The 27,879-nt window shown below is 36.9% G+C and overlaps 1 non-coding gene and 1 pseudogene across 1 annotated transcript; both read right to left on the reverse strand.

The window, feature by feature from the left end:
• Nucleotides 1–10,468: 10,468 nt before the first annotated feature.
• On the reverse strand, nucleotides 10,469–22,450 carry LOC122043736 (annotated as a pseudogene).
• Nucleotides 22,451–26,616: 4,166 nt separating this feature from the next.
• LOC122044598 lies at nucleotides 26,617–26,724 on the reverse strand. The gene has a single exon (XR_006129630.1). It is a non-coding gene; the product is annotated as a small nucleolar RNA R71 (small nucleolar RNA).
• Nucleotides 26,725–27,879: the final 1,155 nt, after the last annotated feature.

Here is a 27,879-nt window from a genome sequence, read left to right on the forward strand (position 1 = left end):
ATACCGATAACATGGCCTTTTGATCCTCGAGTGGCAAAAGGTGAAATCGTTCGCCTCTAGTATTTTCTTCACACCCGACTTTAGGTCATCACGAGAAAAATAAATCATGATAGCCGAGTAGGTAAGTAGTGGGTGAGGTAAGGTACACAGGGTCCGGAGATTTACGCCCCGATAATCTCATGATTTCGACCCCGTATTTTCAAGTGGTAAATGAATCATTATTTACCAACTCGGATGACCCGTAGGGTCGGCCTTTTGGTCCTCGAGGTAGATTTTAAGGTGGGCAAAATAAATTTCTCGATCTCATATTAAATCTCTATGCGTGATTAAAAAAGCCCTTCAAATAATTTTGAATTAATGTTTTTTTTCCTCTTTTGAGAGCTAGAAAATATTTAGGAGCTATTGTTTACTGATTATATATATCTAATAAAATATTAAAAATATATTTGAACACATAAATTATTAACTTTTTTATAAAAGATTAATTCAAAATATTTTAAATCTAAAAATATGAACATAGAATAGAATGAATTATGCTTATACTTGATAAAAAGAGTAAACTAAAATATTTGAAATATATTGCAGCTATAAAATAAAAAAAAAATAATCCGGATCCATTGTATGCAGTTTTACATTATTTTTTGTAAGAGGTTATTTCCAAGATTCGAACTCGTGACATTTTGATCACATGATAACAACTTTACAATTGCACCAAGATTCCCCTTCAAAAATAATATCTTATCAAAGCCAAGTTTCGATCTTGAGACCTATGAGTTACGGGCCAACCACACTTCCGCTGCGCCACGCTGCGACAAAATATAATAAAAAATTTTGATTAATTTTTTTATGATTTTATTTTTTTTAAAAAAAAAATTGTGTAGCCAACTTTATAATCTCCCATTAAACACTCGCATTCTCAGGTCAATTATGTGTCGTCTCGATTGTCACACAATTTAGAAGGAAAAACTAATATACGTGTTGCCAGATTAATTAATTAAAGAATAAAAATATATTAAAAATAAAAAGTACATGACGCATCATTAACCGATTAAAAAGACCCTAAATTCCACAACACCCACCAAGGTTGACTAGATTACAGCCCCATAACATGATGCGATGGTTAAACTTTCCAAAGGATAATTAAAAATTTTAGGGTTTGAATTTTAGTTACAGTGTACTATAGGGAATTTTTATCTCTAGTGAAAAATGGATTTAAAAATATTGACTATTTAGATGAATCATTATTTTTCCTCTAGGCTAGACCTAATCACCTCCAGGATTAGTCGATTCGATAGAAACAAAAAGATTGAACACATTACAAAAAAGAAAGCATATTTATCAAAAATGAAAGAAAGTAAATCTCGAATCGATAAATTATCGTTAAATCCTTAACCGCAATTTCAACTCGCTCGTCAGTCCCTAGGTCAAACAAAATGTGTTCTCACTCCCTAAATAAACCTCTTTCTGTTCTCAACTAGACAAAATGTACTCTCACTCCCTGACCAAACGTCTTTCTATTCTCAACTCCAAATCTATTTCAATTTACCAAATTGTCATCTTTCTTCATTTTATGCTCCTCCGACTCATTTTATACTCCGACTTCCAATAAACTCCCTTCTCGACTTCCACCCTAAACCATAGGCGACCGCCCAAAACAATTCCTTCGATATTGAAGGCAAAAATTAGAGAGGCAGCAGAACCTGACTTTCACCTTCAAGTGCTGAACTTAAAGCTTCGAGTACATAACCAGACTTTGACCTTCAACCCAAGGATCATCGACGAATGCCAAGTATGAAGAAGTAAGAATGTCGTAATCGAATCAACCAGAGGATTGCTAACGTGAAGAAGTGGCTTGCGTTGTATTTCGAAGGCACGTATTCGAGTAGAAGGTAAGTTATGTTTTTGTGCCCTAAATTTTGACCGATTTATTATTCTTGTTTGTAGAATAAAATTAAGATTATTGTTTGTGTATGTTTCTATAAAATGGTGTAAAAATTTGAAACTTTAGTTCATGAGTGTTGTCGTTCTTTTTAGGATGAATAAAATTAGGTTTCAGTGTTTAAATTGCAATTTTATAAATGAGTTTGTAATGCATCTTCTTCAATTAAAGAAATGAATGAAATATGTGAGTTTTTTTTATAGTGATTATAAATCTACTGAGTAATGTGCGTAATTTAAGCACTTTAATGCCCCAAAATTTTTAGGATTTGTACTTTAGGTATAAATAGGTAAATTGTTCCAATTTTTTGTGGTGTCAATTATGCTAGCTCGAATAAAATTAGTTTTAGTGTTTAAATTATAATTTTATGACTGTGTTTGTGTTTTATCTTATTCAATTGAAGAATTGATAGAGATATAATTATCAATACGCGAGATCATTCATTAAATTCCTATTATATTGTTTCAATTGTGTCCCAATTATATCCCTAAAGAATTCCAATGGTTGAATGCGTCCCTTATCTTTTTAAATGTGTCTAAATATATCCTTCCCATTAACTCCGTTGTTTATAATTAACGGAATGAGCATGTGCATCTCACGTGGTTTTTCCCATATACAAGTGGACTAGAAAACACGTCGTGATCATCAAAACCGATTAAGAGAAGAAGGAAGAGGAGTAAATAAGTTTGGATATGGTGAGCCATTTTATTTCAATTTCGGTTTTTGATTATTTATTATATTTTGGAAATGTTGGGAAAATTTTGTTGCAATTATAGGGCAAGACATATGTTGTGTTTGTTGGATGGAAGCATGACATTTATAGCACTTGGGAAAAACACAAATGCAAGTTAACAAATTTAGCGGAGTTGTACACAAGTCCTATAAAACTAGTGAGGAAGCAGTAATAGCATTTATAGCATACAAAGAGAAACAAGATGCCACCTTTACCCATACTGAGAAGAAACCTTCGAGCTCAACATTTGCATCAAGCTCAACTTCCACTTCGAATTCTAGTAAACCCAGCCAATCTGAGATGCTAACTAAACTTATGGATACACAGTTAGAGTTAGCATATGAGCATCATACCCATTGTTTAAAGGTTGCAGGAATGTTAGATGAGATACAACAACAATTGAAATCTCTTGGTGTTATAAATGATACTAAGTAGTTTTTTTCTTTTGTAATGAAGGTTGATGGATGTATCGAGATAAACATATGTGCATATGTTATGTATTCTAAGCTTCGCTACTTATGTTATGAATGATCTTCAAGCATTCTCTAGATCTTCATTGTTTGTTTAGGGATATAATTGGGACATGATTGAAATATTAAGGATATTTTTGTTAGAGTGTATACTAAAAGCCTAAGAATCACATTGGTCAAATGTCTACATTTATGATAAATGTAGTTGCTCAATTAATTTATATTGTAGATAACATGGTGTGTGGTGTCACATACAGAAGATCATGTTATCGGTTCCTTATAAATTATAAACAGTAGCTCATGACCAAGATGGAAAGGAACAAACCATTGGAAGGTCGTAGTATAATTAGGTATTAGTTTATCTTAACTATATAATTACACTAGTACACTTAGAGTGTATTGAGTAGGACCATTTGAGGTCGTTTCTTTTATACTGACTTTATAAAGGAACAAAGACCTCAGTTATTATGGAAGTGTGTGCTCTTAATCCTAATATAATAACAAGCACATATATTTGATATTTATTTCTTTAATTTATCAATGGGTGAGATTTAGTTCGATAAATCAATAAGCCCGATAAGTTGGGAAATGATATCACTTATAGTGTGTGTTGTTGATTATAGAAGGAAACTGTGTCCTAGTGATCTAGGTTGAGAATGTCCCCAAGAGGAGCTCATAAGGATTATCATGTTAAACCCTGCAGGTGGACTTAGTCCGACATGACGATGAAGTTGAGTGGTACTACTCTTGGAGCTAGATATTAATTAAGCGAGTTGTCAGTAACTTACTTAATTAGTGGACATTTGTTATCTTAAACACAGGGAGACTAACACACTCATAATAAGAAGGAGCCCAAAATATAATTTGGGATTGGTACGGTAGTTCAATAATAGTTCTTTAGTGGAATGAATTATTATTGATGAAATTAAGTTGTGTGTTCGGGGCGAACACGGGATGCTTAATTTCATCGGGAGACCAAAACCAATTCCTCCTCTCGGTCCCTATCGTAACCTCTAGTATATAGAGATTTATACCCACCGCATACCCACCTTCTTACCCATCCAATGGGGCCGGCCAAGCTAGCTTGGAACCCATGCTAGGGCCGGCCAAGACCAAGTGGATGAGCCATGTAGGTGGCTGGCGAAAGCTTGGGTCCCAAGCTTAGGTGGTCGGCCACTAGAATATTAAAAAGGATTTTTATTAAAATTATTTCTTATGTGGATATCATGATTTTAAAAGAGAGTTTAAAAATTAAAAATTTCCTTTTATAGTTTTCTACAAAAGATTAAGAGAAGAGATTAATCTCTTTCCTTATTTGTAGTTTAAAAGGATGGTTTTAATTTTTGGTAAAAACTTTCCTTATTTGTAAATCATCTACATGTTTAAAAGAGAGTTTAAAATTTAAAATCTTTCCTTATTTGTTGATTAAAGGAGGATTTTAAATTTTAAGAAAACTTTCCTTTTTAACCATGTTCATGATTTAAAAGAAAGTTTAAAAATTAATAATTCTCTTTTATTAGTTTCTACAAAAGATTGAGAAAAGATTTGATATATTTCCTTATTTGTAGATTAAAAGAGATTTTAATTTTTAGAGATAACTTTCTTTTTATCCACATGTTTAAAAGAAAGATTTTAATTTATTAAATTTCCTTTTTATAAACCAATGAAGGGATTAAATTATTGGAGAAATTTTATAAATTTCTGGAGACAAATTAGGAAGTTTTAATTAATTAAAACTCTCCTTGTTTGTAGCTTTTATGTGGCCGGCCAAATAAAATTGAGAAAGAAAACTATTTTAATTAAATAATTTTTCCTTTTCAATGGAAAAAGAATTAAGGAAATTTTTATTAAATTTTCCTTATTTGCCAGGATCAAGGATTATAAAAGAGGGGGTAGAGGAGACTTCAAGGCTAACGACTCTATTCTATTTTTCTCCCTCTTTTCCTTGGTGGTGTGGCCGGCCCTATTTCTCTCCTCTCCTCTTGTTGGCCGAAACTTATCTCTTGGTGGAGCTTTTGTTAGTGGCCGGATCAAGGAAGGAGAAGAAGGAGAGAAAGCAAGCCTCGTTTCTAGCATCCCTTGGAGCATGGTGGTGGTGGCCAAACCTCTTCATCCTAGAAGATGTTTTGATGGCCGAAATTGCAAGGAAGAAGAAGGTGATTTGTGGTTTCTCATCTCGGAAGATCGTTGCCCACACAACGTCCGAGGTTAGAAGAGGAATACGGTAGAAGATCAAGAGGTCTTTCTAAAAGGTATAACTAGTAATTTTTCTTTCCGCATCATACTAGTTATTTTTGGAAATAATACCAAATACAAGAGGCATGCGATTCTAGTATTTCGAATATGTTTTTCGATGTTGTGTTCTTTTGTTTTTTTCCCTTGTGATTTGATTGTTCTTTTCGATTAACCTAAAGTTATTTTAGGAAATTAAATATTAGCTTTCCATAAAAGGTTCTGTCTAGTCGGTGGTGGTTGCTGCCATATCCAAGAAGGTCATGTGTCTCGCCACGTCAGTACTGGGAACCAATTATGGAAATTAATATTTAATGGAATTAATAACTTAAGGTGATTTGGGTCGAACGTGTTAAGTTCCGCAGGCGATCCAAAATTTAATTTAAAAGAACACATGGTAGCTAGGAAAAGGTTCAGACCTTTGTACAAAATTTTTGTACAGTGAAACCTCTAGGTTTTCCGAGTAGCAACCAACAATTTTAATGAACTACGCCTCAATAAACTGAATAATAAACTCAATTTATAAGCTTTGATGCCAAATTTTCCATGGTTTATACTTTATGCTATGAATTATAAATAGAATAGTTTTGGCTAAAATGTTCCTATTTTTAGTGTTGTTGATATTATTAGTTTGAATAAAATAAGGTTGTGGATTTAAAGTTATAATTTTATGAATGAATGTGTTTGTGTTTTATCTTCTTCAATTGAATGATTAAAAGGTAGTGATTATCAATAAACTGAATAATGTACTCAATTTAAGTGGTCTGATATCTAATTTTGTATGTTTTGTATTTAATGGTATGACTGATAAATTAATTTATTTTCGCTAAATTGTTAATTTGTTTTTATACATAAATGGGAAAGAAACCTCTACAAATAAAGAATGTTGTGGGGAGAAAGAGAAAGAGAAGCAAGTAATCTTATTCTCATTGTTCACCGACATATTTCAGAGAAGTATTTGATAAAGTGTTACCGAATTTGGGTATTAGACAAAAAGAGAGGATTAAAAGCACTCCACTTGCTCCATGGCTCGAGATGCCTAAGATGTCCATTAGTATTACCGAAATAGATTTAGTTTTAAAGATATTCTAGCAGTTGATTTCTCATTCTTTCTTATTTGCTGACAATATTATAGTTCCATTCACATTGACTAAGTTTAGCATCATCCTTGGTTTGAACCATGTGCGGCAATCGGTTGATCTGGATTTGAGCATGGAGTTCAAATTTGTTGCTCGACTATTTCGAGGAAAAGTTGGCATCATAAATAGGACCACGATTCATGATAATATGGGTTTATTAGCTGGATCAGAGAAGGATTCTGAAGTAGATGATTTTGTTAGACTGTTTATTTGTCTTCAATTTAACTGTGTTATATTTTCTATTGATCACTATTCCACTTCTTGATTTATTATATCGTACATTGATAGCCTGATGAGGTTCTTTGATTACTCGTGGGAAGATGTAGCATACAGATTTTTGTGCCACCAAATTATCTTACATAGCGGTAATGGAAAAGGAAAAGTTGAGAGCAAAATGTATATAGACGGTTGTACCATTGGGTTGATGGTGAATTTTAAATTTTTAAAGTGTGATTTTGATATACTTCATATTATTACATTAATCTCTTTATATATTCAGGCATGGTTATATGAAAGAATCCCTTCGTTTGGACATGCATGTTCTTTATGTTGTTTCCCCCTATTGTTTCACTAGAAACGGTGTAAGATTTCAATTAAACATAATGCTGCTGAGAGATTATTTACAACCATTGATTTTATAAAGTAAGTTGTAATATATTTTTTTATAAATTAAATATGATTGTAGAAGTGATGTTTTATTTATAATTGTAAAAAGATGATGGTTATAATACCATTTTCGGAGGAGGAGATATTGTTAAGTGGCATACAAGGAAGTCCTTCAGTAAATATAGAAATAATGAAATTATTATTTTAAAAATGATGATAAAATATTTTTTTACTATATTACTCTTATTTTTCAGGTGTCATGTTGTATGAGATGTTCTGAATTTGATAATATGATAAGGATGATTGAACCAAGTGGTGTAGATAAGAGTAATGATAAGGAGGCAGAAAAAGTTAGTGAAGATTTAGATGGTGAGAAAGATTTTGAAGATAATAAGAATGTTGAGGTTAAAGTCGGTGGTGAGAATGGGCATGCTAGGTTGCTTGACTATGTGAATGTGGAAGTGAATGTTGGGTCAACTACTAACTTTGATGGTGAGGTTGATTTGATAGTTAAAAATGTTCTTTCTCAATTGGATATAGAAGACATAGGATTGGTAGGATCTGATTCGGGGAATGCTTCAACTAATGATCGACACAATGGTGATGAATTGGAAGAAGAGCAAGTTTTTTGTAGTGACATTGCTACTTCAAAAGCAGAGAAGATCAACCTTTTTCAATCTTCTATTGTAGATACTATGAGGACTAGGGTTGATTGTATGCTGCCAAAGAAAGGCGTCAATATTTGAGATTCCGCCTAGCTCAACACCAAAACACAAGAGGAAGAGGAAAAAAAAAGTAGATGAGGTCGTTTCACTACAACAAAAACCCTCATAGACATCGGTTTTCCACCGGTGTCTATTACATTTTCGACCGATGTCTATGAAGGCGATATAAAAGGTCTGCCATTTTAGACATCGGGTTAAACCCGGTGTAGTATCACTTAACGACACCGGTGTTCGAGTTGGTTATTAACCGGTTAAGTATCACTTAACGATACTGTTTCATCAACGGTGTAAAACCGATGTAATATTATATGTTAATAACACCAGTTTTGGCAGCGGTATACGACCGATGTAATATTAGTTAATGACACCGGTTTTGCAGCGGTGGAAAACCGATGTAATATCAACATTTTTTAACAATACAAATTTGATTTCCGAAACAATGAAAAATCGACAGTAACCAAAAAAAATATACAAATATGCACAAATTACACAAATATTCTTCATTCAACAGTATCCATAAAATACACAAATATTCACAAATTACATAAATATTCTTCTTACAACAGTATCCATAAAATATACAAACATTCTTTTTTCATCAAAAGCTAATAGATATCAGAATCAAGGTAGAAGATTCTTTTAACAACACATCAAGGTAGAACATCGTGAGTCAAAAATCAAGCTAAGGCTACATTAAATTATGAGAATCAGAATCTGTTCAACTTGCTATACTACTCCATTCTTCTTGCGCCTTTCATTTCCCTAATCTCACCTCTTTTCACCTTCAAATGCCTAGTTTTCTGAGTTAAAACATCCAGTATTCTAATCTATCAAATAAAAGTATCATTTGGTCTACTTAACGATAGCAAAGAACAAAAACAGAAGAATTATACATGCTGCAGAAGTCCTAGAATATCACCATCAGAAAGAAATTGACATGGGACAATATACGCAATTTACATTCCATGCAAATGCATGTATCATCCAAAGTTTTCAAAAATAAAATACCTTTCCTACTCAAATGTAATCTAGCATGCATTCAGCCCATTCGAACTGCACTTAATCAATTTCAACTCTGGAGTACTTGAGATTTGCAAACTATAAAAACACATAAATAATATATTAGTAAACCAAGACCAAAAATTATAGTTGAAAAAGTAGTAAGAGCACCAGGTAACAAGATGACTAATTTGAATGCTTAAAAAGAGACACATTCATCATTTATCTCAACCACATCATATAGTGATATATCTATCATTCCTGAGAACTGTTTATCACTAAGAGTACATGAAAATTCAATTCATTAGTAGTTGACCCAAATGACATAACTGTTTATCACTAAGAGTACATGAAAAGTAAATAAATTCCTCAGCAGCAATAAAGATGAGTAACATCAATTCATTTATATGATTTCCAATGATACAATAACATCAAAACAAGTTTTTATTTCAAGGGGAAAATAGCTAAAATGCTAACTAGTCAACATGAATTGCAACCATATATAGATGCAACCATATATATAAGAAAATAAATAAAAGAAAAGAAAAAAATGCATCACATAAGAAAGTATCATGTTACTTACATTGATGGATTCCCATATCATGTTAATTCCAATATCGCAGTCGTATTTTCCCATGTTATATCATTGGAACATTCATGCAAATGTCTTCTTCGGAATATATCAAACCAGCTGCACTTCATTAGTACTTAAATATTTTTTTATTTACTCAAGAATTTAGTTTACTACATCATATATCCAGTATTAAGAGAAATTAAGAGTAGAACGTTTTTCTATAGAGAGAACACAACGCAGGCTCTATATGCTCCTACTACATCTTATTCGAAATGTTAAGTTGCTCCAAGGTTCTTGTAGTGCTCCAAACATGGACTCTTAGCAAACTCTTCAATCACCTGATAATTGAAAAGAATCAAATAATTTGTTACCTTCGGTTAGTGATCATGTTGATAGTTTTTCAAGTACCACAAGTAAACAAGGCATGCTTACTTCAATGCTTTCAATAAGGATCTTCAGTGGTTCAAAAGGTATCAGAAAGTTGAATTTGCAGTTACAAATGAAGTAAAAGAATCATATTCAGCTGTCAAAAGATAACTAGGTCCATGCTCTTAGAGAGAACCATACAAAACAAAATGAAAGGTTTCGAACATAAAAAAAAAAATGCGAGCCATGCCAAGACTGAGATCACTTATCTATCTATCATTTCAACCTAATAAATTAGTTACTTTGGTTTTGCAAAGTCTCCCAATTGTGTAGGAACCTCAGTAGCTTTTATCCCAAGTTCAGAGAAGAAGAATAATAATGAGGAAAATCAATTTCTGTATTTACAACACTATTTTGATGTTAAATGTTGTTAACATGTTTGTTTAACGTTGGTGTCTCCATGTTTAGGAGCATTCTTCATAGCCCGCATGAATTTTTAAACAAAAATCATGTCTAGTACTGTTTTTCATTTTTATTATTGATAGAATTGAACCCAAATCCATCGCTAAGAATTAATTTGTCTCTGGAGCACAAAAAATTAAAAGAGTTAACACAGCAACAATTTTGTTTCCAAGTCATAAAGAATGCAAATAGATGTAACAATAAAGTGCAAACATCAAAAGAGTTAACGCAGCAATACTTGCATCCATGTATCCTCAATATGACGTTCTTGTGATGTTTCAGTGACACGCCCCAGAGGAGTCCCTGTCCGAGAAAATTTCGGCAACATCTCCCCTATATGGTGGACAATCTGAAACTTTTCTACATCCTCATATACCTCAGCCACAGGCGGCTGGAATAATAAAAACAATAAAATACAACCACAGACATTCCACGCAGTTTATATAACAAGTAAACGGAAGAATAATACTCTGACTCGAAATCAACCCTACTCCACTACACTCGTAAAGCTCAAATCCGATTTACTCACCTCTTCTGCCGTCCAGGCAGGCATGTAGTAAAACATATCGAAATAAAATCCATCAACACATAAAATTCACACCAGATCCATAGTATCAAAAACAGAATAAGTCTAAACATAGACTAAATAAGAAGAAAACCAAAAGATTACTAAGCCCTCATGGTCAGTAGGGGACTAGCGACTGGAACTCTCTCTCCTGACAGCATCAACCTGAAAAATAACAACAATGGAGGTGAGGTGAGTCCAACACTCAGCAGGTACAACTGATATACAAAGTAAGGAAATAACACCTAGCACTAATCATGCGTACAGTCTCCTGATCTAAGAAGGATAAAAATGCATCTGAAGTAAACAAGAGAGGAACTGTACTAACCAGGACCTGGGTACAAGGACAAACAGTACGAGTGATATGGAAATCCTGTATGCATGTCAAACATAGGTATCCAAACAATATGCAGCATATAAATGCATCAAACACAAACACAAACAATAAATGCATCATGCATATGATGCCAATGATGCGTCCTGGTCACCCCTGACGCCAGTCAACCATCTCACACAAAAGTGAGGCCGAGTGGATAGGGCTGTGACAACCGTGCACTCTGTCGTCACTACTCCTGATGAGTGACCGAGTGGACGGGATGCTGTCGGAGTACACCTATCTCCTACCCCAAATCATAAATGGGGGACCGCAATGCTCTCAACTCCCGGTACACGATGACGGGGAGGAATCCCTACCGGATAACACGTTGTGTCACACTACCCATGAGCGGACCAACGGTGCCTAACAGAGTCCCTGCTGCAACACACTCTGGCTGAATCGACCACTAACCCATGAGTGGTGGTGTGTGCAGATCCATGTAACTGGCGATGTGCTCAACAATAATGGAGCGGACTATCGCACAGCATGCAATCATGCAAATGGTGCATGACACTAACAACAAAATATCCTGACCTAATCCATAGATATATAAAAGTGTATCATAGGTCAACGAATCAACTCAAATCAAAGGTACACAGAAGGTATAAAAACCTAGGTCCTGAACATGGTAAAGTATGGTATATCACTACCCCTATAAACATGTATAAGCAGGTAAAGTATACATGAGATGCAAATCAAGCAATCAATCAATCATATAATAGGTATTGGGTAGTGACTAACTGAAACAAATAAGGAACATAATTAATGCAACTTGTTAAATTCACTACTATGTATATCAAATGACATAAGTCAAAAGTACCCGCCTCCGATAAAATGGTCCAAATCTGACTCCGAGCTATTCGTCTCGCGTCAAAGTCCTGTGATATCAAACATACATTTTTATTTAGCTACAAATTTAAACAAATAGCTAAATAAAAATCCTTAAGAACAATTTAGGGAAAAACCCTAAACCATAAACTTCAACCTTCCTAAATTAAATCCAACGATTAACTAGGATTAACTGCCTTTAACCCTAATCATAACATTAGATTAAAAATCTAAAGCTAATCCAATCTACATAATCCTACTAACCATGTAATCAATATTTATACTAACAACAATGTATTTATCTCAATCCAAAACTCACCAAGATATAGTGATTTCTCCGCTGGTCGTTGTGGGAAGAAGTAGCTGCTGGAAACTCACGTAACAACCCCACAACAAATCCTACTTCACCTCACAGCTTTAATTAAATATTCACAGCACAACCTTGCTGAAATCTTTCCCTACAGATCAGATCAAATTGGTATCGTTAAGTGGGGTTCACAAATCAAGCAACAACCTATCTAACAACCTCTAATCAACATAATTCCAAAACTCATCTTACCCCAATCCAGAGACACCCTTGTTGACACTCAGTCGAAGAAGGTACTGCTAGAAGTTACAGCAGGAGTTATGCGAAGCTGCTGCCCTCTTCGATGAGGCTGTTGCAATCGGCCCAGGGTTCGCTGTGGTGGCTCTGTGACGGCACAAAAACAATCCTCCGGATCGGAAGAAGGCCGAGAGAAGACAGCCGATGTTAGGGCAGGAGGTCAATTCGGGAGAAGAAGAGGGTTGCGGCGGCTTTGGTGTTGGCACGCAGAGATCAGAAGAGGGTGACACCTAGGGCAGAAGCAAAGGGGCACACTGGGTCGGATCTGGTGGCCGGCACTGCTCTGGGCGACGACAGAGGAGGGCTTCGGCTCCATGCTCCTTGCTCCTGTCCGAAACCAATCCGAGTAGAGACACGGTGGTGAGACGCTGAGAATAGAGGGGAGAAGCAACTCACACTCGGCAGTGGCACGCACAGGAAACACCAGGGCTCGGTCGAATCGGCGGTGGTTCGGCAAACCTGTGGCCGGCGCTCGAAGAAGAGGATCGGCTAGGGCAAAGAGGCGGCGTCGGGGAGGAGAAACAGAGGAATCGGCGAAAAAATGAAGCAAAGAGAAAATAAATAAGGAATTTAAGAAATTCAACTTTTCCTCATTTTAATGGGGTAGCCAAAACAGACTTTTCCCGGCCCTGTTTTTATCCTCGTTAACTTGTCCATACGAGCTCCGAAAAATTCTCAAAAAATTTCCAAAAATTCCGAAAAATTCTCTTATTACTATTCGCCTATTTTCGGTATTTTACATTCTCCCCCACTAATAAAAATTTGGTCCCCAAATTTCGTTATCTACCATCAGCAAGTACTTACAACAGATATAAAGTATAAATGCTGAACGGTAAATTAATTCACATCCTCAAGTGAAAAGATGGGGGTATCGAGCTCGGAAAGTATCCTCGAGCTCCCAAGTAGCCTCCTCGTCCGAATGATGCTGCCATCCGACTTTAACCAGCCGGACAGTCTTGTTCCTCAACTAACGCTCTTTCTGGTCCAGAATCCGTACCGGAATCTCCTCATAAGGGGCGTCAGGCTGAACTGGAACTAAGACATCTGTCAGCACATGTGTCGGGTCAGGTACATATCTACTCAGCATAGATACGTGGAATACATCGTGCACGCCTACCAAGGACGGTGGTAGTGCTAGCCAGTATGCTACCGCTCCGATCCTCTCCAAGATCTCGAAAGGGCCAATATACCGCGGAGCCAACTTACCTCTGAGGTCAAATCTCTTCACCCCTTTCGTAGGTGAAACTCGCAGAAATACATGGTCGCCAACAGAGAACTCTAGTGGTCTGCGTCTCCGATCAGCATAACTCTTCTGGCGATCCTCCGCCTCTAACATCATCCGTCTGATAATACGGACCAACTCTTCATTCTGCTGAGCTCTATAAGGTCCCAACAACTGGGCCTCTCCAACCTCATCCCAGAGAACGGGTGTCCGACAAGGTCTACCATACAACGCCTCAAACGGTGCCATCTGAATAGCCGAATGAAAGCTGTTGTTGTAAGCAAACTCTACTAACGGCAGATGATCCACCCAACTGCCTCCGAAATCCATAACACATGACCTCAGCAGATCCTCTAAAGTCTGAATGGTCCGCTCTAACTGTCCATCTGTCTGTGGATAGAAATCTGTACTGAAACGGAGCTGTGTGCCCAAGGCCTGCTGCAGACTCTGCCAGAAACGAGACGTGAACCGTGGATCTCTATCCGAAATGATACTCAACGGAACACCATGTAGTCTGATAATCTCCCGACAATACAGATCTGCCAAACGATCCAGGGAATCAGTCCTCTGAATTGCTAAAAAGTGCGCAGATTTGGTTAATCGATCAACGATTACCCAAATCGCGTCATGGTCTCGTCGTGTCCTCGGTAACCCTACCACAAAGTCCATGGTAATGTGATCCCACTTCCACTCAGGAATAAGAATCCGCTGAAGTAACCCTGTAGGTCTCTAGTGCTCAGCCTTCAACTGCTGACAGACAAAACCTCTCGCTACAAATTACGCGATGTCTTCCTTCATACCATTCCACCAATCGAAACGCCTCAAATCTTGGTACATACGGGTACCGCCTGGGTGGACAGTAAATCATGAGCGATGAGCCTCCGGAAGTAATTCCTATAAGACCGGATGAGACTGAAGTACGCATAATCTGCCTCGGAAGTGTATAACACCCTCCTCATCTCGTGTGAACTCGGTCTGTTGTCCGGAAGCTATCTGGCTGCAAATAAATTGCAAATACTGATCAGCAGCCTAGGGCTCTCGTATCCTCGTCCTGATCAACGACTGAGCAACCATGGTAACCAGAGTACCCTGCTCTGTATGTCCTTACCCCTCAAGGCCCAAATCGGAGAAATCTTAAATCACGTCTGTGACCACAACTCGGTGGCAATCTAAAGTCCCTCCGGACTTCCTGATAAGCGCATCGACAACCACATTAGCTCTCCCCGGGTGATAGCTAAGGGTACAATCATAATCCTTCAGGAACTCCATCCATCTCCTCTGTCAGAGACTAAGTTCCTTCTAAGTAAACAGATATTTGAGACTCTTATGGTCAGTGAGAATCTCAAATGTAACGCCATATAAATAATATCGCCAAATCTTCATGGCAAAAATAATGGCGACTTGCTCCAGATCATGTACAGGGTAGTTCTTCTCATGCTCCTTTAACCGACGAGAAGCATAGGAGTCTACCATATCATGATGCATTAGAACAGCGCTCAAACCCTGAATAGATGTGTCGGTGTAGAGGACATATCCATCCTCTCCAGAAGGTAAAACCAAAATCGGAATCGACACTAATCTCCGCTTCAGCACCTGGAAGCTGATCTCATAATCCTCAGTCCAAGTGAACTTCACGCCTTTCCTGGTCAGGCGTGTAAGTAACATAGCAATCCGTGAGAAACCCTCAACGTATCTCCGGAAATATCGAGCCAAACAAAGGAAGTTGCGAGTCTCTTCTATAGACTCCGTTTACTCCCAATGGTAACAACCTCGATCTCCTGTAGAACCACGGTATATTCCTACTGGTGACCGTGTGTCTCAAACATCTCACAGAAAACAACCAAAATACGCACTACTGATCTTCACATATAGACGTTTCGGTCAAAACATCTCTAGAATTATGCGAAGATAATGTACGTGATACACTTCAAATCAGGAATAAAACCACGTCGTCAATAACTATAACGAATTCTGATCCAATATCCTAGGGATACCCAAATCATCGAGTCTATGAAAACATCTAAAGCTCCGCAAGCCCTACTGGTAAAACCAAGACACATAATGTCCGTATCACAACATTCCTAACCATAAGATCCTCAACAATAAACAGATCTGATCACCAACGATATAAATCACCAAAGAATAGATCCTCCAGTGTAAGAGCAATGCTCCATCACACGAAATACCACATATGTGGGAGCAACGCTCTACCACAAGAAATCCTCAATATGTGGGAGCAACGCTCCACCACAAATAATCCGAAATATGTATCCACAATAAATATGGGAGCCATGCTCCGCTACAACCAATCCACAATATGTGGGAGAACAAACCTAAGTGCCCAAAGCACCTAACTATCTAACCAGTGACTATCTCGGGTCGTTCTACCACAGATCACTGTGGGCAGCCAAAGGTATAAACAACCTAGTAAATAAATCAAATCCATCAACATCGTAGTGAGTCACCCACTGATAAGAATATGGGTTGACAGGGTAATCCAACAAATGACATAATGCAGACACTCCACACCCTGCATTCAACATAAGCAGAATTATCATGCTGCTACCAACAATACACCTGGCACAATTGTCACACAATATATGTATGATCGACATAATCCTCCAATTTGTACACACCAAACACACTCATAGCACAGGTATAAATCAGTGTGATACCTCCAACAATACCTACCGAACCCGTGTGCATATATCAACATAGGTATAATCGACAATACACCTCAAACAACTTCACATGGCATATATACACCTATGCCAATAGTATAATCAACGTAATACTTCCAACAAAGCCTAATAGACACAAGTGCATCCACAAATCAAATATAATCAATAAAATACCTCAAATATTACACCGAACACATCTGCACATATCACAACTCAGATTAAATCAATAAGTTACAACCAATAAAACACTCAAACATATGTGCACATTCCACAACATAATTTTTAATTGACAAATACCTCCAATAAAAAAATCAGACATGTATGTCTAACCACTCAGATATAATCTACTAGAAACCCACAATAATCATATGTATAAATGTGTACGACCCAAAAGATAAAGTCAGAATTCAAGAACATCAAGACACTTTCATTTTTATCCTCAAAAATATCAGCCCACATAATATCAGATGAATCAGTCTCTACTCCCCATAAGAGCAAGTTAGCATTCAAAACATCAAATCATTATTTATCCACATAGTCTAATATCAGAGGAAGCAAATATCAACTTTAACATCCTGTTAACTAACCACAACTAACCAGATTTATTAAAATTCATAGGTACACTCAACCGTAAACTCTTTAGCACCCGATCTATAATCTGATCACCAACTATAATCATCAAACCTGTGAATATCATACATGACACTCACTATGTCACCATCAACGACAACCCAAATAATAGATCATCAAAATAATTATCCACTAATAGATCATCAAAACAAATATATAGTAATAGATCATCAGACAACCACATAACATTTACTCTCATAAATCATTAGAAATCAACACATCACAATATCTGATCTCACAATATCCCTCAACCTCAAACCATTCTCAACAATGATCAAACATGATAACTCTCCAAATTACCAATTCTCATCGTATCGGGTACCCTATTATCCAAAAGATATGAGTATAAAAACTCTATTGGCTAAGTCAACAGGAATATGTAGGTATCATCCATTACCCAGCTAACAATAGCAGAGGCGGGTACGTGCCTCCATCTCCTACTAGTAGTAACAGAAGCTAAAACTACTGATGGTATGATATGAAAAATCACCAGAGACTATAATCTTTGATCTCTATTAAGGTCAACCATGCTCAATGGCTAACCCATCACATGTAATATGTGTTACAACAACCAAACAGGTACTACATAAAGAATGTTAATACCTATCATAAACTATAAAATTAAACATCATACCTATATGCCGTCTGGAGATATTCCATCGCTGTCAAATCCCCAACTTCTGACCCGAAAATTCCAAACATGAAAATCACCGGAAATCCATATAAATCCGAAACGGAAATCCAAAATATACACACAATGGAAAATCCGTGCAATCCAAATAACTACCCAGTTTGCCTCGCAAACTTGCGCTAATCCAAAAAAAATCTAGAATACCAAAAGCAGGTATCATAACCCACTCTGATACCAATAAATTGGTATCAACCAAATCTAGAAAATCCGTAACATGAAAATCAAACAAGTATCGCCAAACTTTGGCGCTCCGATACCAAATAAATTGGTATCAAGTTATCCCAAATATCCAAAATATGAAAACAAAGATCGTAAAACTTAAGCTCTGATACCACTAAATTGTCACGCCCCAGAGGAGTCCCTGTCCGAGAAAATTTCGGCAACATCTCCCCTGTACGGTGGACAATCTGAAACTTTTCTACATCCTCATATACCTCAGCCACAGGCGGCTGGAATAATAAAAACAATAAAATACAACCACAGACATTCCACGCAGTTTATATAACAAGTAAACGGAAGAATAATACTCTAACTCGAAATCAACCCTACTCCACTACACTCGTAAAGCTCAAATCCGATTTACTCACCTCTTCTGCCGTCCAGGTAGGCATGTAGTAAAACATATCGAAATAAAATCCATCAACACATAAAATTCACACCAGATCCATAATATCAAAAATCCATAGTATCGAAAACAGAATAAGTCTGAACATAGACTAAATAAGAAGAAAACCAAAAGATTACTAAGCCCTCATGGTCAGCAGGGGACTAGCGATTGGAACTCTCTCTCCTGACAGCATCAACCTGAAAAATAACAACAATTGAGGCGGGGTGAGTCCAACACTCAGCAGGTACAACTGATATACAAAGTAAGGAAATAACACCTAGCACTAATCATACGTACAGTCTCTTGATCTAAGAAGGATAAAAATACATCTGAAGTAAACAGGAGAGAAACTGTACTAACTAGGACCTGGGTATAAGGACAAACAGTCCGAGTGATATAGAAATCCTGTATGCATGTCAAACATAGGTATCCAAACAATATGCAGCATATAAATGCATTAAACACAAACACAAACAATAAATGCATCATGCATATGATGCCAATGATGCGTCCTGGTCACCCCTGACGCCAGTCAACCATCTCACACAAAAGTGAGGCCAAGTGGGTAGGGCTGTGACAACCGTGCACTCTGTCGTCACTACTCCTGATGAGTGACCGAGTGGACGGTATGCTTTCGGAGTACACCTATCCTCCTACCCCAAATCATAAATGGGGGACCGCAATGCTCTCAACTCCCGGTACACGATGATGGGGAGGAATCCCTGCCGGATAACACGTTGTGTCACACTACCCATGAGCGGACCAACGGTGCCTAACAGAGTCCCTGCTGCAACACACTCTGCCTGAATCGACCACTAACCCATGAGTGGTGGTGTGTGCAGATCCATGTAACTGGCGATGTGCTCAACAATAATGGAGCGGACTATCGCACAGCATGCAATCATGCAAATGGTGCATGGCACTAACAACAAAATATCCTGACCTAATCCATAGATATATAAAAGTGTATCATAGGTCAACGAATCAACTCAAATCAAAGGTACACAGAAGGTATAAAAACCTAGGTCCTGAACATGGTAAAGTATGGTATATCACTACCTCTATAAACATGTATAAGCAGGTAAAGTATACATGAGATGCAAATCAAGAAATCAATCAATCATATAACAGGTATTGGGTAGTGACTAACTGAAACAAATAAGGAACATAATTAATGCAACTTGTTAAATTCACTACTATGTATATCAAATGACATAAGTCAAAAGTACCCGCCTCCGATAAAATGGTCCAAATCTGACTCCGAGATATTCGTCTCGCGTCAAAGTCCTGTGATATCAAACATACATTTTTATTTAGCTACAAATTTAAACAAATAGCTAAATAAAAATCCTTAAGAACAATTTAGGGAAAAACCCTAAACCATAAACTTCAACCTTCCTAAATTAAATCCAACGATTAACTAGGATTAACTGCCTTTAACCGTAATCATAACATTAGATTAAAAATCTAAAGCTAATCCAATCTACATAATCCTACTAACCATGTAATCCATATTTATACTAACAACAATGTATTAATCTCAATCCAAAACTCACCTAGATATAATGATTTCTTCGCTGGTCATTGTGGGAAGAAGTAGCTGCTGAAAACTCACGTAACAACCCCACAACAAATCCTACTTCACCTCACAGCTTTAATTAAATATTCACAGCACAACCTTGCTGAAATCTTTCCCTACAGATCAGATCAAATTGGTATCGTTAAGTGGGGATCACAAATCAAGCAATAACCTATCTAACAACCTCTAATCAACATAATTCCAAAACTCATCTTACCCCAATCCAGAGACACCCTTGTTGACACTCAGTCGAAGAAGGTACTGCTAGAAGTTACAGCCGGAGTTATGCGAAGCTGCTGCCCTCTTCGATGAGGCTATTGCAATCGGCCCAGGGTTCGCTGTGGTGGCTCTGTGACGGCACAAAAACAATCCTCCGGATCGGAAGAAGGCCAAGAGAAGACAGCCGATGTTAGGGCAGGAGGTCAATTCGGGAGAAGAAGAGGGTTGCGGCGGCTTTGGTGTTGGCACGCAGAGATCAGAAGAGGGTGACACCTAGGGCAGAAGCAAAGGGGCACGCTGGGTCGGATCTGGTGGTCGGCACTGCTCTGGGCGACGACAGAGGAGGGCTTCGGCTCCGTGCTCCTTGCTCCTGTCCGAAACCAATCCGAGTAGAGACACGGTGGTGAGACGCTGAGAACAGAGGGGAGAAGCAACTCACACTCGGCAGTGGCACGCACTGGAAACACCAGGGCTCGATCGAATCGGCGGTGGTTCGGCAAACCTGTGGTCGGCGCTCGAAGAAGAGGATCGGCTAGGGCAAAGAGGCGGCGTCGGGGAGGAGAAACAGAGGAATCGGCGAAAAATGAAGCAAAGAGAAAATAAATAAGGAATTTAAGAAATTCAACTTTTCCTCATTTAAATGGGGTAGCCAAAACAGGCTTTTCCCGGCCCCGTTTTTATCCTCGTTAATTCGTCCATACGAGCTCCGAAAAATTCCCAGAAAATTTTCAAAAATTTTGAAAAATTCCCTTATTACTATTCGTCTATTTTCGGTATTTTACATCAGGAGAATGGAAGGCAGGAGGTAAGGGATGAATTAGCTTTGGGACAACCACAAGATCTCGTCCCAAAACTAAAATTGCCGCCGCGTTATTTGTTGTTCTTGGATAAATAGATTGAAAGAAAATTAGGAGAATTAATAGACAAACAATAGATTGAGCAAAGCTATGGATCCTCGCCACAATAGTTAGTTGCAGAGAAAAGAGTGATTAAATGACCCTGAGCAAATCGTTCAAAATCATCCATGACACACTCATGTGCCCTTACTATCAACTAGAGGTCATTATTATAGCAGAACTCAATAACTAACTTGGTCAGGTTGTCACATCAAAAGATCAAAAATTTGAAACCATTGTATAGGAATTGAGTAGAAAATGGTCCGAGCCAAACATATAATCACTCACCCCAAAAGTAACCAAGCCAGGCCCCCTGGCATTTGGTCTTAACCCCTCAACACTGTCGTTCTCTGTTGGATCAGACCTGCATGAATAAGAAATAGGAAATAGTTATTCACAGAAATAAGGTATTTCTTTTTAGTTATTTATTTGTATGACCATAGCAGATCCATAAGAACTATTGCGCCAGTTTCCATTGTGATAGGTTGTTGAAGGTTTTTGATCTACTCTACATGATTTATGGAATGACCAATACCACCATACATGTAGATAACTTTCTTCTCCATTAAAGCAGCTAAAGGCAACCAATTAAACAATCTGTTAATACGGTGCCCGGCCCAGATTCCGTCTTGTTCTCCCTGTTTCCCAACAATAAACAATGATATGGAACATAATTTTTTCTTGATAAACTAAATAATGACAGCAAATAGAAATTAGTGGTACCATTCTCTCGATGCACTCGGTACAAAACCCAAATAAAGCATTAATGTCTGTTTCCTCATGGTTTCCACGAATTAAATGTATATTATGTGGATATTCAATCTGTAACATTGATTCAGAAAATTTTGAAAAGTTTAAAGATACAACATATTTGTAAACATAAACCTGTACAAGAAGAGTGCAAAGTAATACCTTCAAGAATTCTTTGATGCTAAATATTTTCATAAAAATATTTGCTTGGATAAGACTGATCACATTGACAAGCTTAAGGGGAAAGTAATACCTTCAATGCAAGGAGAAGAGTAATAGTTTCCAGGCTATGTTGGCCACGATCAACGTAATCACCCAAAAAGAGATAATCAATATAACTGAAAGTGGCAAAAACATAAGACAGTGTCACAAGCAGATAAAGAAAAATATGAACTAAAATTAACACTACAAATTTAAAAAAAAAAAAAAGATGCACCCAAGTGTGTAGCCAAAACAGTGTATCAGCATCTATTTTCATGCTGCAATATATGCAAATAGGCCAAAGCAAACTTAAACCTAGGATCTGAATAACTGAAGTCATAGAGTACAAGTGCAAACCAAAATACTACAGTCTACAGGTCCAAAAAGCTGCACATTATCATCTGGGACACTTTGAATTTGCAAAGCTCAATCCTAAGATGTTTCACCAATTAAAGGAATTCAAGAACTATCACTTATATGTACAAGCCTGAACAACCACAACACTTGTAACAAGGATTTAGTACATGTCGATGAAAAAGTTATGCTTTACAAAAGCATCCAACAATTACAAAAGATGACAATACATATTGTAAGAATAAGATGAACTATACCTCTACATCGAGCCCCAATGAATTCCTTCGAATCACATCTTTTAGATGTTATATATGCAACCGGTGTAGTATCACTTCGAATTCCTTCAATTTGCACCTTCCCTCTAGCAACCTTGAAGAAGGATAATGGAGTGACATTTGCTCCTATGCCTCTCACATGTCCACCATGTTCGTTAGAATTCAAGGCCTTCGTGAGAATATTTTCACGAAGCGCTGATAAAGGTCGCGAGCTTTTCCATCACGAAGAATGCCAAAGCGGAGATTTCCTTTTCAATTATGTTTAATTGAAAAGTACAATTATGTTTAATTGGTGTTCCTTTTCAAGAGACGTAATCATCATTATAATTTTTGTAGTTATCGACAAAATCTAACACCAAAGTCAATAAGGTTTAACTTCTCTTTTTTTTACATATCAAATAACATTCCTCTCCATCTAACATAATTTTTAACCAACAGATCAATTTCTAGTTAGTCATCTCTATTTGGATTATAACAAACATCTCAATTTCTGGTTTATTCCCAAAGATCATATTGAGTTAACAAACAACTCAATTTCTACTGTAAATTTACAATGTCATATGGTAAAATTTGTTTAATCAATAATATCTCTATAAGAAACATCTCAAAACTCCAAGTGAAGAAACTCTCAGATATGAAAACAGAGATACTTCAGAGTCCAGTGAAATAAAAATGATAGATTAAAAAAAACAAAACTAACTTTAGCAGAAAGGGCAAGCTAGCATGGAAATCAAGCAATCAGTAGTTGGGGTTCTTAAAGCAAAAGGACATTTCAACCAACGAAAGCTGCACTCTACCTTGTATTAGATAATCACTAAAAAAGTTGACAAGGAAAGTTACGTGAGAGGTGAAGGATTGAGCATCTGTAGCATATCTTGTACTGATCAGAATTACAAAAAAATAATAAGAAGAAAGATCTTGGTGCCTTACAGCAAAAAGGGAAGTTGAAAATTGATGGCAAAGCAATGGTATAGAATCCCTGACCTTTCAGCTTCTCAAAGAGCCATTTAGCCTTCTCCTCCACTGTGCTTGAAAAAGCACTGATGAAGTCAAGATCAGATCATCATAAGACGTCAATCGAGAAAAGATCGGATTAAATAGGTAAACGCAGGTAGGCATGCGATTTCTCCCTTGTATGAACCAGAAAAGGGCAAAACCTAGAATGTAAAAGACTCAAGCATCACGGTTGTGTGGCGAACGTCAGAAATATGATCCACGAGATGACCTAAAAAAATCCCTTGGATTGGGCTAGGAAACATCCTGGATCTCAACACGCACACTACTCTTCCTCCACTCAAGATCGACATTTGGGCGAAAATGCTTTCTTTTACACCGCTTCTTCCATGAGATCAAAGAAACCGGTAGGGCTCACAGAGAAAATACAAAAAAAGGAAAGGTTCTGGTTATAGAAAGGTCATCGCTCATTGAGGAAATCTCTGCTTTGGCTTAAAAATGATCGGAATGTGAAGAAGGCCTCCTCTTCTCACCCAAAGGGAGGAGTTGGAAGAGATGCGGTGTGGTTGGACGGAGAAGTAAGGGCGTCATGTCTTGATCCTGATCGAGACAGGAAGGGGCGTCGATCTAGGAAGGGGAAGTGGGAGATGAGGCTGAGAGAGATGGTCGGACGGCCAGCGGCTAGGAGGAAAGTGGTGGTGGTGTCGCGACGGTATACGGTGGACGGCGCGATATAGGTTTAGGTTTGGAGGGAATAGTGAAGTGTTGCAAATTTTGGCTAAGTATTGTTGGAAAATTTTAATTATTTTATTTTGGTTCATTAACACCGGGTTTTAAAAATCGCTGTTAAAACCAGTGTCTATTAATGAAAAAAATGCGCTCATATACATCGACTAAAAAACCGATGTCTATGAGCGAAAATCTACCCTCATAGACACCGATTTTTCGAAAAATCAGTGTAAAATACTCAAAGACATCGGTTTTTACTTAAAACCGTTGTTGTTCCACTGATGTCTATGTGGATTTTTCTTGTAGTGATGGAACATGAATTCCCGATTCGTTATTTTAAAGTCTAATAGTTTTGTATTGTTGCTAACCATGTAGGCTCATAGGTAAATTCTAGGGTAGATGTTGAGGATGAGGATGGCAAGAGTCATGCCAACACTAAAATGAATGCATATAAAGGGAGAACCAATTTGTGTAGGCATGAAGAAGCATTTGAAGAAGAGAGAAAGTTGTTGACAGATTTTCTCTCTAGGGAGAAATTGGAGTACGTTTATTTTTGATATGTTATTTTTTTTTGTAACACTTCTTTCTCAAATTTTATAATAAAAATGATTTTTATCTTCCTATAGTGTTGCCATTTGACAAGATAAGTTCCTGAGCTTAACAAGACTTATATTTCGTTCTTTTTTGTTTGGTGAGACTTTTGGAAGTCAAATCATAAATGTTTTAATGAGGATTATGTAAAACATGGTCAGACTTATGGATTTGAGATTTACTATATGGACACAACTGTGTAGGTTTGTAGCCAATTTAAATATTTGATAGTTGATATTTGATTTTATTTCTTATTATATTAAGATACATGATTATATCTTGCTTTGAATGTGTAGGAAGAAGTGTTTCATCACTTGGAGCTATATGGTAAACACATGAAAATACGCAACATGGATTACAGAGCTTTTTTTGCAAGGTTGACATCCATGACCAAGGGTAGATTGCAGGAACTGAATGAAGATCTATTTAGAAGATACAAATATATCACTTTCCTAATTAATGACAGGTGACATTGGTATTTGTTGGTTATTAAAACATCTGAAGAAAATTTTAGAGTGTGGAATTCAAATCATGATTCAGTTATAGTAAGGATGACTAAAGTTTATGTGAGTTTGACGATATTCTACTCTAATAAGTCATAAGATAGTAGTATGAAACCATTCCCTGTTTTGTAGGCACATTTTTTAGCTGGTTGCATACTTCATCTTTTAGGATTAGACATAGATAGTCATGAGGTATTGAGAGAACAGTGTCATCATCAAGGCACAACTCTGGATTGTGGCATCTATGCATGCATGTGGGTGAAGTGTCTATCTCGTGACATAGATGATATCTGGAGATTTGCAAATGATGTGAGGATGAGAACTTATCAGGCCCGTGTTGCATGAACTATATTATAAGATGATAAAGGATTGTTGAAAAATACATTTGACAAGTTTATCTCATCTTTTATTTCTTATGGTAAAACAGATGTAGTATAATGGGAGTTTGAATTTTGTCTTTGTATGAAGTTTTGTACTGTTAGTTTTTTATGGTAAAATCGATGTAGTATTGAAGAAAGACATATGACTTATTGATCAAGAAATAGCTATAGAAATTTTTGTTGATTTTTATTCTGTTGGTATAATTAGGTACAAAATATCTAAAATCAAATATATATGTAGTTTAATTAGATATAATTATACAAAATTTGAGTATATATGCACTTTAATTTGGATATATATGTTGTTCAGTAGGTCTTAATGCCTCAAAAATAGAGCATTATTGACTCCAATTAAGGTATCACTACAACAAAAACTCTCATAGACATCGGTGGAACAACAACGGTTTTAAGCAAAAACCGATGTCTTTGAGTATTTTATACCGATTTTTCCAAAAACCAGTGTCTATGAGCGCAGATTTTCGCTCATAGACATCGGTTTTATATGAGATTAGTATGATTTATAAATTATTGGGTACATTTGGAGGTTTTCTATGAGATTTGTAGAACAACAAGCATGAACGGAATACCAACTGAAGCAGTAATACTATTCCTATTTGGTTTTTCTTTAAGAGATAGAGCAAAACTTTGGGTCACTTCTTTACCAGTAAACAATATTATATCTTGGGTGCAGTGTGAGCAAGCATTCCTAGACAAATTCTACCCACCAAGCAAAACAACACACATGAAATCAGATTGGTAACTTTAAACAAAATGATACAGAATCTCTCTCTGAAGTGTGGGATAGATTCAAAAGTATGCTCAGATCTTGTCCACATCATGGATTGGGAAAATAGTTAGTGATCCACACTTTCGACAATAGAATCAATTATTGGACTAAAGTGTTTCTAGACTCCGCATCTGGCGGAGCACTTATGAACAAAGGTTTAGATGAAACAGAAGATTTATATAATAGAGAGTGTGGTTCTTAATTACCATTAATGGGCATTGGAAAGAAGTGAAACTATTTTTCATAGAAATCTTATCAAAATACCCAAAAAATATGACCTTGATACTTAGAGTTTGATATCTGCGAAGGTTATACTTTGTCTAAGAAGTTTGAGTGAATGGGTTCCAACTTGGTTAACTCAATTATGGGAGTTTGTGACTCCCGTGGAGGGACAAAATGAACTCAAGAAGTTTGCCTGCTTGGTTCTATTGCTGCACAACTAGCTTAGATTAAACAATGTGACGTAATTCACAACTTCAATTCGAGACAAAATAATTCGTACTCCAACACTTACAATCCCGAGTGGAGAAATCATCCTAATTTCTCTTACAAGAATAATCAAGAGCAAAGCTATCAACTAGGTCAACAAAAGGGCTATCAACTATGGCAACAATAGAACTTCCCGCTTCGACAACAACAAAGTTATTAACCATCAAGGACTGAAAAGCTACTTGAGGAGATCTTAGCAAATCAACTTGAAATTAAAAATGACATCATGCAATTAAGTCAAATGATGGAGAACTCTGAGCAACATATGAAGATGTTAGATAGCCAAGTAGCCTAGATAACTACATCATCCTCTAGAGTACTTGAGTCATTTCTAAGAAATCTTGATGCAAACCCAGCTTAGCATTGCAAAAAAGTTTAGCTCAGAAGTGGATGGACCTTGGAGGAACCTATAAGATCGTTGTGCACGTGAGAGAGGGGTTAATCACATAGCTTTAAAGAACAAATTGTCTTTTTCTTAATTTGAAAATGAGTACACAACGGAAAGTAAATGCTTAAGTAAAGGAAAAGAAAAATAAAGAACACGAGTGATTTTACTTAGTTTGGAGCCTTCGGCAACTGCTACTCTAAGACCCACGTCCCTTGGACCTATCGATAGGCAATCATTATAAACCTTTTCCGGAACCACCAGAAGAGGGAATCAAGTACAATAAAATCAAAAGGGTATGTGTAAAAGCCTACACTTTACTTAATGCAGTAATTAAA

Source organism: Zingiber officinale, chromosome 2A (assembly GCF_018446385.1).
Source record: "Zingiber officinale cultivar Zhangliang chromosome 2A, Zo_v1.1, whole genome shotgun sequence".
Lineage (NCBI taxonomy): Eukaryota > Viridiplantae > Streptophyta > Magnoliopsida > Zingiberales > Zingiberaceae > Zingiber > Zingiber officinale.